This window comes from Malus sylvestris, chromosome 12 (genome assembly GCF_916048215.2).
Source record: "Malus sylvestris chromosome 12, drMalSylv7.2, whole genome shotgun sequence".
NCBI lineage: Eukaryota > Viridiplantae > Streptophyta > Magnoliopsida > Rosales > Rosaceae > Malus > Malus sylvestris.
This window is the reverse complement of record NC_062271.1, coordinates 18,567,967-18,582,315: the sequence shown is the minus strand read 5'-3', so window position 1 is coordinate 18,582,315 and position 14,349 is coordinate 18,567,967. Positions and strand designations below refer to the sequence as shown.

General features: G+C 40.2%; 1 pseudogene; it reads right to left on the bottom strand.

Moving 5' to 3' along the window:
- The window catches only part of LOC126594038 (peroxidase 21-like), a 57,484-nt pseudogene that overhangs the window by 14,431 nt on the left and 28,704 nt on the right, over nt 1-14,349 (bottom strand).

Genomic DNA, 14,349 nt, shown 5'->3' with positions numbered 1-14,349 from the left:
AGACTAGGTTCAATTGACAGGAACGCAATAATGACAGTGGTGTAAGAAGTGAAAAACTTTTTGTTTTTGCCCAAATTGCACAACCTTTTGGCAAACCAATTAGAGGGGAGTCGTTTAACAAAATGGACATGGAGGTAGCACATTGGTTTGTACTTAACAATTGTGATGAGACAATTACCTACCTAGATGAGCATGAAGAGTTGATAAAGCAGGAACATCCTCCAAATTTATATGCTAAGAGGCACCGTGAATTGTTTCCTCATTGGTTTCGTGACAATGTAAGTTGTTCGTGTTTTGGGTTATTCGCATAATTGTAAATAGTAAACTAACACATCAACTTTTTATCATTAATATAGGTGAAGAAATTGAAGGACATGAATTCACGTGCTTACACTGAGGAATTGTACAACTTGGCATTGGGGCACCTAAGCGCAGAATTGTACTCCGGTTGTCATGTAAACGACATCAAGATTTTGGTAGCTGATTGCGATGACAAGTTGTGTATGCAAAATAGTGTGGTACATGTGAAACCCCACCCCAAAAATTAAGTGTAATTTCACAAATTTTAAATAAAAAATGAAATTACCTTTCTGTCCCTAACCTTACCCAATCTAGATCCCTTATTTTTGGATTCCCTCTCTAGTTCTCCTCATCTCTCTGCTCGCCATGTGGCAGACCCTTTCTTATATCTCATTCTCTCTCTTCTCCCCGATCACTCACTCTCTCTCGCTCGGATCTCTCTCACTGTCACAGAAGCCTCTCTCAATTTTCCTGATTACACTTAACCACCCACACACCTAAGTTGACAAACGAATAACGATGATGGTGTCACCATCACCACTGGTGTCAACCTTCTTCCTCCTTCATCTTTGTGAAGCACAGAACACCTAGAGTTCACCCAAAACTCCTCCGGTGAGCTGTGATGTTCGAGCTCGAAGTCCGGCCGATTCTGGCCATTTCACGGCGAATCAAAGGTGAGAAACCCTCCCTTTTGTCTCTATTGTCATTTTAAGGGGTAGATTGTAGGTTATTTTGGCACGTCGGCGTTGACCGGAGCTCGGAAGGCTTCGGCCTTCGTTCTTAACGGAACAGGGTCGAAATGACAAACGCCCAGACACCCGAAACTCAAACCCATATAACCCAGGCCTGTGAGGCCGTGCCAATTTGGGCCATTGGCTTGTTAAACCCTTAGCCCAAAACCTAAGGGCTTCGGTCTATTGAGCTTTAAACCCAAAACCCTATAACCCTGGGCCGAGCTTTCAAGCCAAGGCCTGTTGAACCCTTAAAACCCTTTGGACCCTAGGCCTTCGGGTTGAGATGACACAGGCTTTCGGCCCATTAAACCCAGGCCTATGGGCCATATAACTCGACCTAGGCCTATCGACCCCAAGCCCAAACCCAGAACTAGCCCAAACCCTAAGCCTAGCCGCATGTGAGCCTGCACGTGGGTGACTTCCGGTGCCGGCGTATGGAGTACACTCGCCACCGTCCACTATGGTGCCGACGAATTTTCAAGCCAACTTTTCGACAACCTACGGCGGTGCGTGGTGGTACCCGCGGTCCCTGTTTATGTTTTCCAACGTCCTGAATCTGTTTTTTACGTCAGTTTTCCCAAATTCAATCATTTCAGTAGAGTTTTATTAATTGGACCCTTTATGTGCTTAGGTGCGTTTATTAGCGGCGTTCTTATCTTTCCTATTTCGTACGGCTCTTCGATGACGGAGTATTTGTGAGTTGACCCCTTCTAAAATGCATATTTTAATAGTAGAAATGCATACATGAAAAACATGATTTAATGGTTACGTTTTATGAGTAAATTAGATTTACACTTTATGATTATCATGCTTTACCGAGAAGTTTTTGGAATACCATACTTTATCGAATTTATGTTTTTTTTTATAGTATATATGATGGCTTACTATATACTATTTATGAACATGTTTGTACACTTCTTTGTAGTATATATGATGGATGACTATATGCTATGAAGATGTTTTGAGATATATGGATTTATGTTGGAAAAAGTATATTCAATGTTTTTGTGCATATCTAGTGGTCACTATTCTGCCTACAGGCGAAGATACTTGTTTATTGGGTTTGGGCCGGGAGATATAGTTATTGCGTTCGGGCCAGGAGATAAAGTTATTGGGTTCAGGCTGGGAGATATAGTTGTTGGCTTCATGCTGGGAAATGTAGTACCATGGGCCACTATGATACCATTACGTAGCACACTATACAATATATGTTTTATGAAGGTTTTATGGCATGCTGGGGTTTCGGAAAACCTATTACATATTATGCTATTGAGTTTCCATAAAAGTTTGGGGGTTAGTGTTGATAATAGTTTCAGTATTATATATATATATATATATATATCAACTTGGTCCACTCATGTTTGCTTTGCACCCCCTCAGGATATAGGAATGAGTTTTACTATCTGAGCTACGAGGCATTCCTCTACTTGTGATATCGTGCCATCATCTCTGCTTTGACATCATTGTAATAACACATTCCGTTGTATTCAGAATTAGATGTATGCTCCGAACATGTCATGCACTATCACTACCTTTATCATTGTTGGCAATTGAATATTATGATTTTATTTTATGTAGTTTGAACGAAATTTATATGCATGTTTTGCATGTTCTTAGCATATGCATTCATTAAATGGCTTGCATCACCCTCAGGTGTCGGCCAGAAGGTGGCCATCCCGATGTCCCCTAGATATCGGGATTGGGGAGTGTTAGATTGGTATCAGAGCATACTTAGGACTTCATTATTCCATTTGGTAATCATAACATTCTTCTAAATCTTGTTTGCCTCTTATCAGAATTATGGACCATCTTGGTGGGAATGTACCTCGACGACCTCGTTTTGGTCTAATGGGAGGAATTCAACAATTGACCTCTGCTTTACAGAATGCTTTTCCTGGTAGTAGCAGGCCGAGTTGTACATATATGGAGATTGCTCGTAGTCACGGCGTTACGGAACTTAGGGTAGTTGGAGCCTATGAGGAGGCTGAGGATTGGTTGGAAAAGATGGAAGATACCTTAAAGAGCATGAAATGCCCAGCATCTGAATGAGCGAATACCACCGGTTACTTCATTCAAGGGGACGCGAGGTTTTGGTGGGAGTTAGCGACGGGATTTTATCCACATAATTCTTTGATGACTTGGGCTACATTCAGGAGACTTTTCACCGCACACTTGTTTAGCCCCAATTATCAGCTAAGGAAGAGACAAAAGTTCTTAGAGTTTCGCCAGGGCGATTTTGTCCACATACTTTTTGGCGTTTGTCGAGACACCATGAGGGAACCTATGGGAACCAGTGGGAGATGATGATTCAGCTACAGATTGCTTTGAACCTGGACTACCACGAGCTTCTAGCGCTACAGAGGCATAGATCCTACGAGGATATGATTGAGGCGGCCTTGAAGATCAAACAGTCGAGATGGGACATACTTAAACAGGATTAGCCTCAAAGTCAAAACCAGCCTCGAAATCAGAACCAAAATTAGAGGGGTTGTGGTTTCTAATCCCGAAGTATGAGGGAACCTTTTACTTCTTCTCATTCCTTCAGCCCTAGACACTCTCAATCGTTCAAGCAACAAGGTCAAGGTTCAATATTGTCTAGTAAGGGCTCAGACAGTGAGTAGGCGAAGTGATCTTTCAGCCATTTTAGTCAGGCAAAAACAGCTTGTACGCATTGTGGTTTACGCCATCGGGGAGATTGCAGGGTGAATTCTACCACATGTCACAAGTGTGGTGACACGGGGTATTGTGTTTGTGATTGCCCTTCGGCATCCCTACTAGAGAGTTATGCTTCGCATTCGGGTTACAATGGGAGTAACAATCTGAGCACTCATAGTTATGGCGGTAGTAGTAATACTCATAGTTATGGTAAGAGCGGTAGTAGTAATACTCACAGTATTCCGGAGCAGCTTCAGGCAGTTGTGCTCAGGGGAACTGAGCGGGCCACAATAGCCTAGGTGATAGGACTTGAGACGGTCGTAACAGTGGTTCAGGATATCAGGTCCATGGGTGTATCAATGCCATAACTTAGTAGAAGGTGGAGCAGGATCCTAGAGTCATTACTGGTACGTTACTTGTTTGTGTTAATTAGGCTATAGTTCTGATTGATTTGGGTGCCACTTATTCATTTGTCTCTCCACCATTTGCACGGGTTGTAAACCCTTAACCTACATCGCTCGGTTTTGATAGGTTCATACAAATGACACCTGAAGATCTTTTTTGTGCACAATGGAAGTTTAAGGATTACCCGGTTATTGTTGAAAGGGAAATTTTGGAGACTAATTTAATTCCCTTCCAACTTGCGGAGTTCGATGTCATCTTGGGAATGGATTGACTATCCATGCACCATGCTTATCTTAGACGTAGGGAGAAATTTTTGACGTTCAATTGGCCTGTATGACCGTCAATCATGTTTCAGGGTGAACGACGAATAGGCTTATTTCTACCATCCAGACGACTAAGTTATTACATAAAGGTTTTGTGGGATTCTTAGCCCACATGGTCACACGGAGTGAACCTTTTTTGTGTACTGAAGATGTGCCAGTGGTGAATGAATTCGTCAATGTATTTCCCAAGGATTTGGCAGGGTTACCACTTGCGAGAGAAATCGAATTCACCATTGATTTACTTCCAGATACCAACCCTATTTCATTGGTACCGTACTAAATGGCACTAACAAAGTTGAGAGAATTGAAGATTCAACTTCAGGAGCTTGTGGATAAGGGTTACATCCAGCCCAACATGTCTCCCTTGGGCGCTCTTGTTTTATTTGTCAGAAAGAAGGATGGGTTGATGAGATTTTACATCGACTACAGACAACTAAATCGGCTGACAATGAAGAATCGTTATTCGTTGCCTCAGATTGATGATCTATTTGACTAATTGAAGGGTGCTAAAGTATTTTCTAAAATCGATCTTCGTTCGGGTTACCACCAGCTGCTGATCTGAAACAAAGATGTACCGAAGATTGCCTTTCACACTAGGTATATACACTATGAGTTCCGAGTCATACCTTTTGGGTTGATGAATGCACTCGCAGTTTTCATGGATTTGATTAACCAAGTCTTCAGACTACGATCAATTTGTGATTGTGTTCTTTGATGACATCCTGATCTATTCCTGGAGTAATGCTGAGCACATGAAGGATTTGAAGTTAGTGTTGGAGAGGTTGAGAAAACATCAGCTGTATGCAAAGTTTAGTAAATGTTAGTTTTGGCTAAACTGGATCAATTTCCTTGGGCATGTGGTTGCTGCTGAGGGAATTAGTGTGGACCTTTAAAAGGTTTCGGTAGTGTCTACATGGGAGCAACAGAGGAATATTACTGAAGTGAAGAGCTTTCTGGGGCTGGTAGGCTATTATCGATGTTTTGTGCAAAATTGCTCATCAATCGCGCTGACTTTTACTAAGTTGACCCGGAAGGCGGTCAAATTCGAGTGGGATAAACATTATGAATAGAGTTTCCAGGAGCTAAAGCAGTGTCTTACTCATGCCTCTGTCCTTGTTCTTCCAAACGATGGTGGTGAGTTTGAGATCTACAATGACGCATCTATGTCAAGATTAGGTTGTGTTCTGATGTAGTATGGGAAAGTCATCGCCTATGCTTCTAAGCAGCTCAAACCTCACAAGAAAAACTACCCCACTCATAATCTGGAGCTCCGAGCAATGGTTTTTGCTCTAAAAATCTGGCGACATTACTTGTACGTGCCGCATCTTCACTGATCACACGAGTTTGAAATATGTCTTCACCCAGAATGGGCTAAATTTGAGGCAGAGAAGGTGGATGGAACTCATTAATGATTATGACTGCACTATCGAGTATCATCCTAGACATACCAATGTCGTAGCGGATGCACTTAGCCGGAAGTCTTTTGGATAGCTTGTCTCTGTTTTAGCTATCCATATTCTGCTATTGTTTTCTCCTTGAGAAATCGGCATTTTAGTGACACCAGATTCACAAAGAGCATTATTGGCACACTTCCAGATTAGGCTTGTCTTGGTGGATATGGTTAGGGAAGCTTAGGAACTTGAATTGTAGTGTGCAGACCTAAATGAGCAGGTATTGAAGGGCTCTAGGCGAGATTTGAAAATTCGAAGGGATGAAGCCTTGGTGATGGGAAATATGCTGTTTGTGCCTAAGGATAATGAGGTGGTGAAAAAGGAAATTTTAGATGAAGCCCATATTTCGGCATTTGCCATGCATCAGGGGAGCACCAAGCTGTATCACACTATCCGTCCATTATACTACTGGTACGGGATGAAGCAGGATGTGGCAAAGTATGCGAGGAGATTCATTATTTACTAGCAGGTGAAGGCGGACAAACAGAGACCTGAAGGGTTAATGCAAAATCTCCCTATACCAGCATGGAAGTGGGCAGACATCACCATAGATTTCCTGTATGGTTTACCAAGGACGCAGTCGAGGTTTGATGGCATATGGGTGATTGTAGACCGTCTCACCAAGACTGCTCACTTCTTACCTGTTCGACAGACTTGCACACTGAAGAGTGTAGCACGGTTGTTCGTTAATTGCTCACTTTATAATGTTCCTGTCACTATCGTTTCAGATAGAGATCCAAGGTTCATTTCCAGGTTTTGGAGAGCATTCAATGACGCCATGGATACTCAGCTGTTGTATAACACTGCCTACCATCCACAGACCGATAGTCAATCAGAAAGGATGATTCAAACCTTGGACAACATGTTGAAAGTTCTGTTCTCTAGTGGAAGGGTAGATGGGATAGTTATTTGTTGTTGATTAAGTTTGCTTACAACAACTATCACTCCAGTATGGGTATGTCACCATTTGAGGCATTGTATGAGAATGTGTGCCAGACACCGTTGTGTTGGATAGAGGTTGGTGAACGGGTGTTAGTGGGACTAGAAATTGTCAATACCACTAACACTAGCATCTAGCCGATTAAGAGAAATCTGAAGGCGACTTAAGATCGACAAAAACGCATTACATACTGACATTCCAAGGATCGTGAGTATAAGGTTGGTGACTTTGTCTTCCTGAAGTTGTCACCCTGGAAAGGTGTGGTTCATTTTGGTAAGTGAAGGAAGTTGAGCCCTTAATATGTTGGCCCCTACCAGATCACAGAGAGAATTAGTGCAGTTTCTTATAGGTTGGAGCTACCACCAGAGCTGTCGCAGATTCACAACGTATTTCATGTTTCCATGCTTCAAAAATATGTATCAGATCCTTCTCACATCATTCAGCCGGAACCATTAGAAGTGAATCCGCATGTAAGCTATGTTGAGGAACCTGTGGCAATCATCGATCATCAGGATAAAAGTCTGAGGAATAAAGTCATCCCATTGGTAAAAGTGTTATGGAGAAACCATGTCGTCGAGGAAGCGACATGGGAAGCAGAGGAATTGATGAAGAGCCATTATCCATATTTATTTAATTGAGGTCGTAAATTCGGGGCTGAAATTCTTTTAAAGGGGATATATTGTGAAACCTCACCCCTAACCTTACCCAATCCGGAACCTTTATTTTGGATTCCCTCTCTAGTTCTCCTCCTCTCTCTGCCTGCCACGTGGCAGACCCCCTTTTATCTCTCATTCTCTCCCTTCTCCCCAATTACTCTCTCTCTCTCTTCGCTCTGATCTTTCTCACTCTCACAGAACCCTTCATTCTTCTCCCCGATTACATTCAACCACCCACACACCCAAGTTGACAAACGAACGGTGAAGATGGTGTCACCATCACCACCAGTGTCAACCTTCTTCCTCCCTCATCTCATTGAAGCATGGGACACCTAGAGACCACCCAAAATTCATCTAGCGAGCCGTGGCGTTCGAGTTCGAAGTCCTGTCGATTCTGGCCATTTCACGACGAATCGAATGTGAGAAACCCTCCCTCTCATCTATATTGTCATTTTAAGAGGTAGATCGTTGGTTATTTTGGCACATTGGGGTCGATTGAAGCTCAGGAGGCTTCGACCTTCGTTCTCTACAGAATGGGGTCCAAAAGACCCACACCCGGAGACCCAAAACCCAAACCCATATAACCTAGGCCTGTAAGGCTGTACTAAACCCTTAGCCCAAAACCTAAGAGCTTCGGCCCATTGAGCTTTAAACCTAAAACGCTATAACCCTAGGTCGGGCTTTCAAGCCCAAGCTTGTTGATCCCTTAAATCCCTTTGGACCATAGGCATTTGGGTCGAGATGACACGGGCCTTCGGCCTATTAAACCCAGGCCTCTAGGTTATAGAACCCGGCCTAGTTATAAGGCCCAGCTCCACCAAACCCAGAACCAGCCTAAACCCTAAATCCAGCCGTGCATGAGCTTGCGCGTGGGTTGCACGTGGGTGACTGCCAGTGTCGGCGCTTGGAGTACACGCACCACTGTCCATAACAGCGCCGGTGAATTTTCTAGCCAACTTTCCGTGACAATGGCGGCGTGTAGGGGTACCCGCGATCCCCCTATGTTTTTTGATGTCTTGAATCCGTTTTTAACTTTCATTTTCCCAAATTGAATTGTTTTAGTAGACTTTTATTAATTGGACCATTTATGTGGTTAGGTGTGTTTATGAGCGGCATTCCTATTATTCCTATTTCGTACGGCTCTTCAACGATGAAGTATCTATGAATGGACCCTTTCTAAAATGCATGTTTTAATAGTAGAAATGCATACATGAAATGCATGATTTAATGGCTACGTTTTACGAAATTTTTTATGAGTAAATTAGATTTACACTTTATGATTATCATGCTTTACTGATAATATTTTGGAATACCATACTTTATCGAATTTATGTTCTTTATAGTATATATGATGAATGACTATATACTATTTATGAACATGTTTTTACACTTCTTTGTAGTATATGTGATGGATGATTATATGCTATGAAGATGTTTTTGAGATATATGGATTTATGTTGGAAATAGTATATTCAATGTTTTTGTACTTATCTAGTGGTCACTGTTCTGCCAATGGGCGAAGATACTTGTTTATTGGCTTCGGGCCGGGAGATATAGTTATTGGCTTCGGGCTGGGAGATATAGCTGTTGGCTTCAGGCAGGGAAATGTAGTACCACAGGCCACTATGATACCACTACGTAGCACACTATACGATATATGTTTTATGAAGGTTTTATGGCATGCTAGTATTTTTGAAAAACCTATTACATATTATGCTATTGAGTTTTCATAAAACTTTGGGGGTTAGTATGTTGATAACTGTTTCAGTATTATATATATATCAACTTGATCCACTCATGTTTGTTTTATGCCCCGTCAGAACATAGGAACGAGGCTTACGATTCGAGCTACAAGGCAGGCCCCTACCAGTGATATCGTGCCATCATCTCTGCTTTGACATCATTGCAATAGTACCTTCCGTTGTATTCTGAATTAGATGTATGCTCTGAACATGTCATGCACTATCACTATCTTTATCATTGTTGGCAGTTGAATATTATTATATTATTTTATGGAGTTCGAACAAAATTTATACGCATGTTTTACATGTTTTTAGCATATGCATTTATTAAATGGCTTGCATCACTCTTGGGTTCAGCCAACACGTGGCCATCTAGATGTCCCTCGGACATCGGGATCGGGGTGTGTCAATACATGTCCCAGGTGCGGGCGGCATTGCATACATTGATTTCTAAGGAAAACTTACAAGTGTTGTGCAATTGCTTTACAAAGACTGTTGTCAAGTTATCCTGTTTAAATGTCACTAGTTTGATACAAACCCACGTAGGGTTAGAGGTGTTAAGCGAGACAATGGTTTGCGATCGGTCAACACTAATAGATGTTGGTATAAGGACGACCCCTACATTTTGGCAATGATGACCAAACAAATTTTCTATATAAATGACCTTAAGGGCGGGAGGGGATGAAAAGTAGTTCAGAAGATTAAGCACATAAGGCTGTATGATATTCCAGACCAAAATCTTGCTAACGTTGATGATTATGGTGACATTGCTGACCAACAACTAGAAACTTCAACTAAACTTGGTGCACATACACTGTGAGATATGACTATTGTACAAGAATCGTATCAGGTAGTCGGACGTCCTGAAATCAAAATACCAATCGATTGCATTATGATTGACCTCGGGGATCTACCGCGATACAGTGCACCCGAGCATGCGAACGACGATGTTGACATGCCTACAAACGAGGAGGAATGAGAGTCTAAATATGATGAAAATGATGATATTTATTCTAGTTCAGACAAGGATTAATGAAAACTTGTGATGTAAATGTAATGATATGTATTGAATGGTATTTATTTTGTATACAAACAAAAGTTTCCTTTAAAATTTGTAAAAAATTAATTAAACAAAAAAAATTATTTATTTTGGTGAATTAGAACACCCTCGTCGCGCGAACATATAAAAATTTAATTTAATTTTTTCTTTGCTAAAATTGGACGTGTTTTTATTTTGGTGAAGCTCACAGACTCTATCTCTCTCATTATTTGCGAAGCTTAGTCTTCTCTCTCTCTTTTCTATCTCTCTCACTATCTTAGTCTCTCCCTTTCTCCCTCTCTCCCTCTCTCCTTCACTCGCTCTCTCTCTGTTTCTCAGTGTCTCTGTCACTTTCTCCTCCACACCTGACATCTGCTGCCACACTCTGACACCACACCATCTCACCACCACCGCAACATTACTAGGTAAGCACCAAGTATTCCTTAATTCACTCTCTCTTAATTCAATTATTTATTATTGCAATTTTTCATTTTTTTTCTATTGAATTGTTTTAAGGGAACTTTAACGAAAAGCACCCGGTACTGTTCATTTTAACGAAAAACCACATTTTTACACTAAAAAATCAATCCTGGTACTATTCACTTTACCCTTTATTTTGTCCTTATCATTAAAACTCAAAGTTTTCAAGCCCTTTTCATTAGTTTTCCTTTGTTTTAATTAGAACAATTAGGGATTTATTGTTTGGAATTAGGAATCCTGGGTTTGGGTTGTCGAATTGAGAATATTGGGTTAGGGTTTTCGAATTGGGAATCTTTGGTTAGGGTTTTCGAATTGAGAATATTGGGTTATGATTTTTGAATTGGGAATCCGGGGTTTGTAATTTTTTTGTTTTCATTTTTTTTGGGTTATAAACAAAATTGGGTATCAAATTAGGAATCAAATAGGGGTTTCAAACTGGGATTAGCAACTGGGAAGGAGAGGCAGTCCCAGAGGAGGAAAGCACACTTAAGGAATTATTGGGAAATTGGTAAGGGTTTCGAATTGGATTCTGATCAAATAAGGGTTTTGAATTGGGGTTAGTTATCTGTGTACTAATTGATTTGGGTTTCTGGAATTATTAATTTCTTTCTTCATATTAAATTGTAGTTTTTTATTTGTGCAAGTATGATTTCAATGTATTTTTACAACTACCTTCTTTTTATCTGGTTGTTAAGTAATCCAAACTCACAAATTGAGAGCATTATTGATATATATATATATATCATAGGGTTTGCTTTGAAACTTTGAAACTTTATTTCGTGTTAATACTTTGAAACTTGAGAGTGGGTTAGAAGTTTTAAAATGTGTTAACGGAAGAAAGAATGTTTTATAGGTTGAGTTTCTGATATTTCAGGATCTTACTCAATTGCCAGCACTATTTGGAATCTTATACTAAACACAGATATTTCGGGTTCCGGTAGAATTTAAATTTTACTTAACCGTCTTTAGCTGATAGATTAATAGAGTTTACATTGTGTTAATCAATAGAGTTTACATTGTTTGCAGTTTACTTAACTGTCTTTGGCTGATAGATTAAGTTCGCTTCCCTTAACAGTCACAGGTATGTCTCATACTGTTTGGACCCAAAATTACACAATCGGCCCGAGTAATCAAGACCGTTGAGTAAGCATACATCCACACTGTCGATGGAAAAGTGAAGATCATTTTAGTAAGGTTAAAGGATAACATTATGGTTTCTTTTATTATGATTATCTTTTAATAATGATTTATCTTGACATTTTCTTATGGAAATAATATATCTCCAAGCTAGAAACAAGCTACACAATTCAAATTGATGTGGATGTGGATATGTGGTTGGGATCAATTTTGGTTAACAAATATGCACGGCATCAAATAATGAAGCATGCAGGTCAGGATATTATCCATTTAAAATATGGTGATAATTAAAAATGAACATCAGCATTCAGGATGCATGCAACATTTTTGGTAAAAGATGATGGCTTAGGGTGATGATGAGAGCCTAGGAAAGCTAGGTTTTTTTTGGTGATGTGATGATGTGGTAGGAAACCTAGGTAGGCTAGGCTTTTTTGCATGGTGATGGGTGTTGGCAAATGAGTTTAAAGTGATAAGAATTGATGATGGAATCGCTGTATGCGTGCTGTGTGAAAGGGTTTCAACGGGACATTTGTTGCTCCTCTGGTATAAGTCTACATGCATAAGGAGACTAAGAAGATTTTTGCCGAAATATATTAAAGATAATATCAATTGTTTTGATATTGTTTTTAGAGTATAGTCGGGAAAGGACTCTTTTGGATTGGCGGTCAAGGAAACTTGGCTATAAATACAAAGCGGCAAACAACGAAAAGGCCCTCCAGTTCAACACACAAATTGCCCTGCGCAAACTCTCTCAACAACCTTGAGATTTTTATTCTTTTTTCGCCAACACATCTTCAATTTGGATAAACAGCATTGTGAAGGCAACCAGTGATACCTTCAGTTTAGATAAACAGCACTATTACCATAGAACCAGCCGATTGCGGAACACCTTCAGTTTGGATAAATAACACTACGTCGAGGCTGAATGGTTATCTATCCAAGTCTCGGTCTAGAAAGACTTTCGGGTCTTTATTGGTAGAGGTCATCTCATTAGCCTTTTTCGACGAGGTGAGGTGTTACAGTTTACTAGGGCTCGGTACATTGAATGCCGAGTTGTTTTATGATTGGATACTCACAAGTAAGCTTTATAGTTCGGCATTCTAATGGCCGAACCACATTTACCATAGACATATATCTGTTTTGAGTATCTGTACCCTTATACTCTGGTGTCGATTCGGTGTGCTTATACCTTTACAAATATAATCACTGTGACCGAATCCGGCGCCAACGATTTGTGAATTTCGCAAAATTAACAGCCTTGTCTTCAGGCTCTAGAACCCAAAGGCTGAGACGTGTTTCTTCCTCGGTCGCAATCGTAAGATCGAGAAGTCAGCTGCGCGCTTAATGCAACGTCAACATATTTTACACCTCGCCCAAGCTTGGGCGACGAGTTGGCACACCCCGTATCAACCGAAGGACGTAGTCAACTCATTAGTTACTCGGCCTGCTTGCCACATAGGCTTGGTAGTTTTTAGGGTCAACACATACTAAAATCTAAGATCTAGAATTTAAATTTTAATGCTTAATGAGCAAACATTTATCTATTGAATAAGCTAGTAGGAAGTCAAAAACGGTTGTACATATGAGAAGGTGTTGGAAGAAATTGTTGAAGGTAGTTCATCAATCTTATAATTTCTGCACTGATGAGTTTATCTATGCATTTTCTTTATAGTGATCAGCGTTAACAACATATATACTACGCGGAGAAATATGATGTAAGTAAGCTCCTCTATGTCACAAACTATGAATTCCAGAATTCAGATAATTATTTCTTACATGCACTGAAAACACTGAGAGTCTAATTTATATGTTGACTGGTAGTTAATGCAAGAGAGCTTTCTAAGCAGTTTGGATGTTCGGAAAGCCTTTACTAAAATGTCTCATTAAAGATTCGTGGAATAGGTAGTAAAGAATAAGAAATAGGGTTTTCTTGATAACTGTTTTGTTTTAATTAGAAAATTAAAGGGGAAAAGAAAGAAAGAAAGGAAACTGAGTAGCCAGATGATAGTTGTGACTGGTTTTATCGTTTGGGAATGAGTACTATATATGTTTGTGTGTGTGTGTATGTACGTGGATAGATAATATTGATTTGAATTGATTTATTTGCTATTTTGCTATTTATATCCCTACACCAACCAACCCTTTCCCTCCATATATGCTATTGTCTCGAATGCTTTGTTGTAGCTGTATATTCATATAAGTTCACTAGATTTGGTGTTTTGGTTTGGTTTTGGATTTTTTCCCAAAAATAGATAAACTTAATTTATCCCTATGTGTGTGTGTGCGCGCGCGCATGTATTACTGATCTATTGGTGGACCAGCTATTTAGGATTCATATCAAGGAAAATGTTATATATTTGACTATTCTTTGTCTATTACTGATCTATTGGCGGATCAGCTATAACATCCCACATCGCCTAAGGGAGTGATCCTTAAATGTATATTCTCATCCCTACTTAGCACGAGGCATTTTGGGAGCTCATTGGC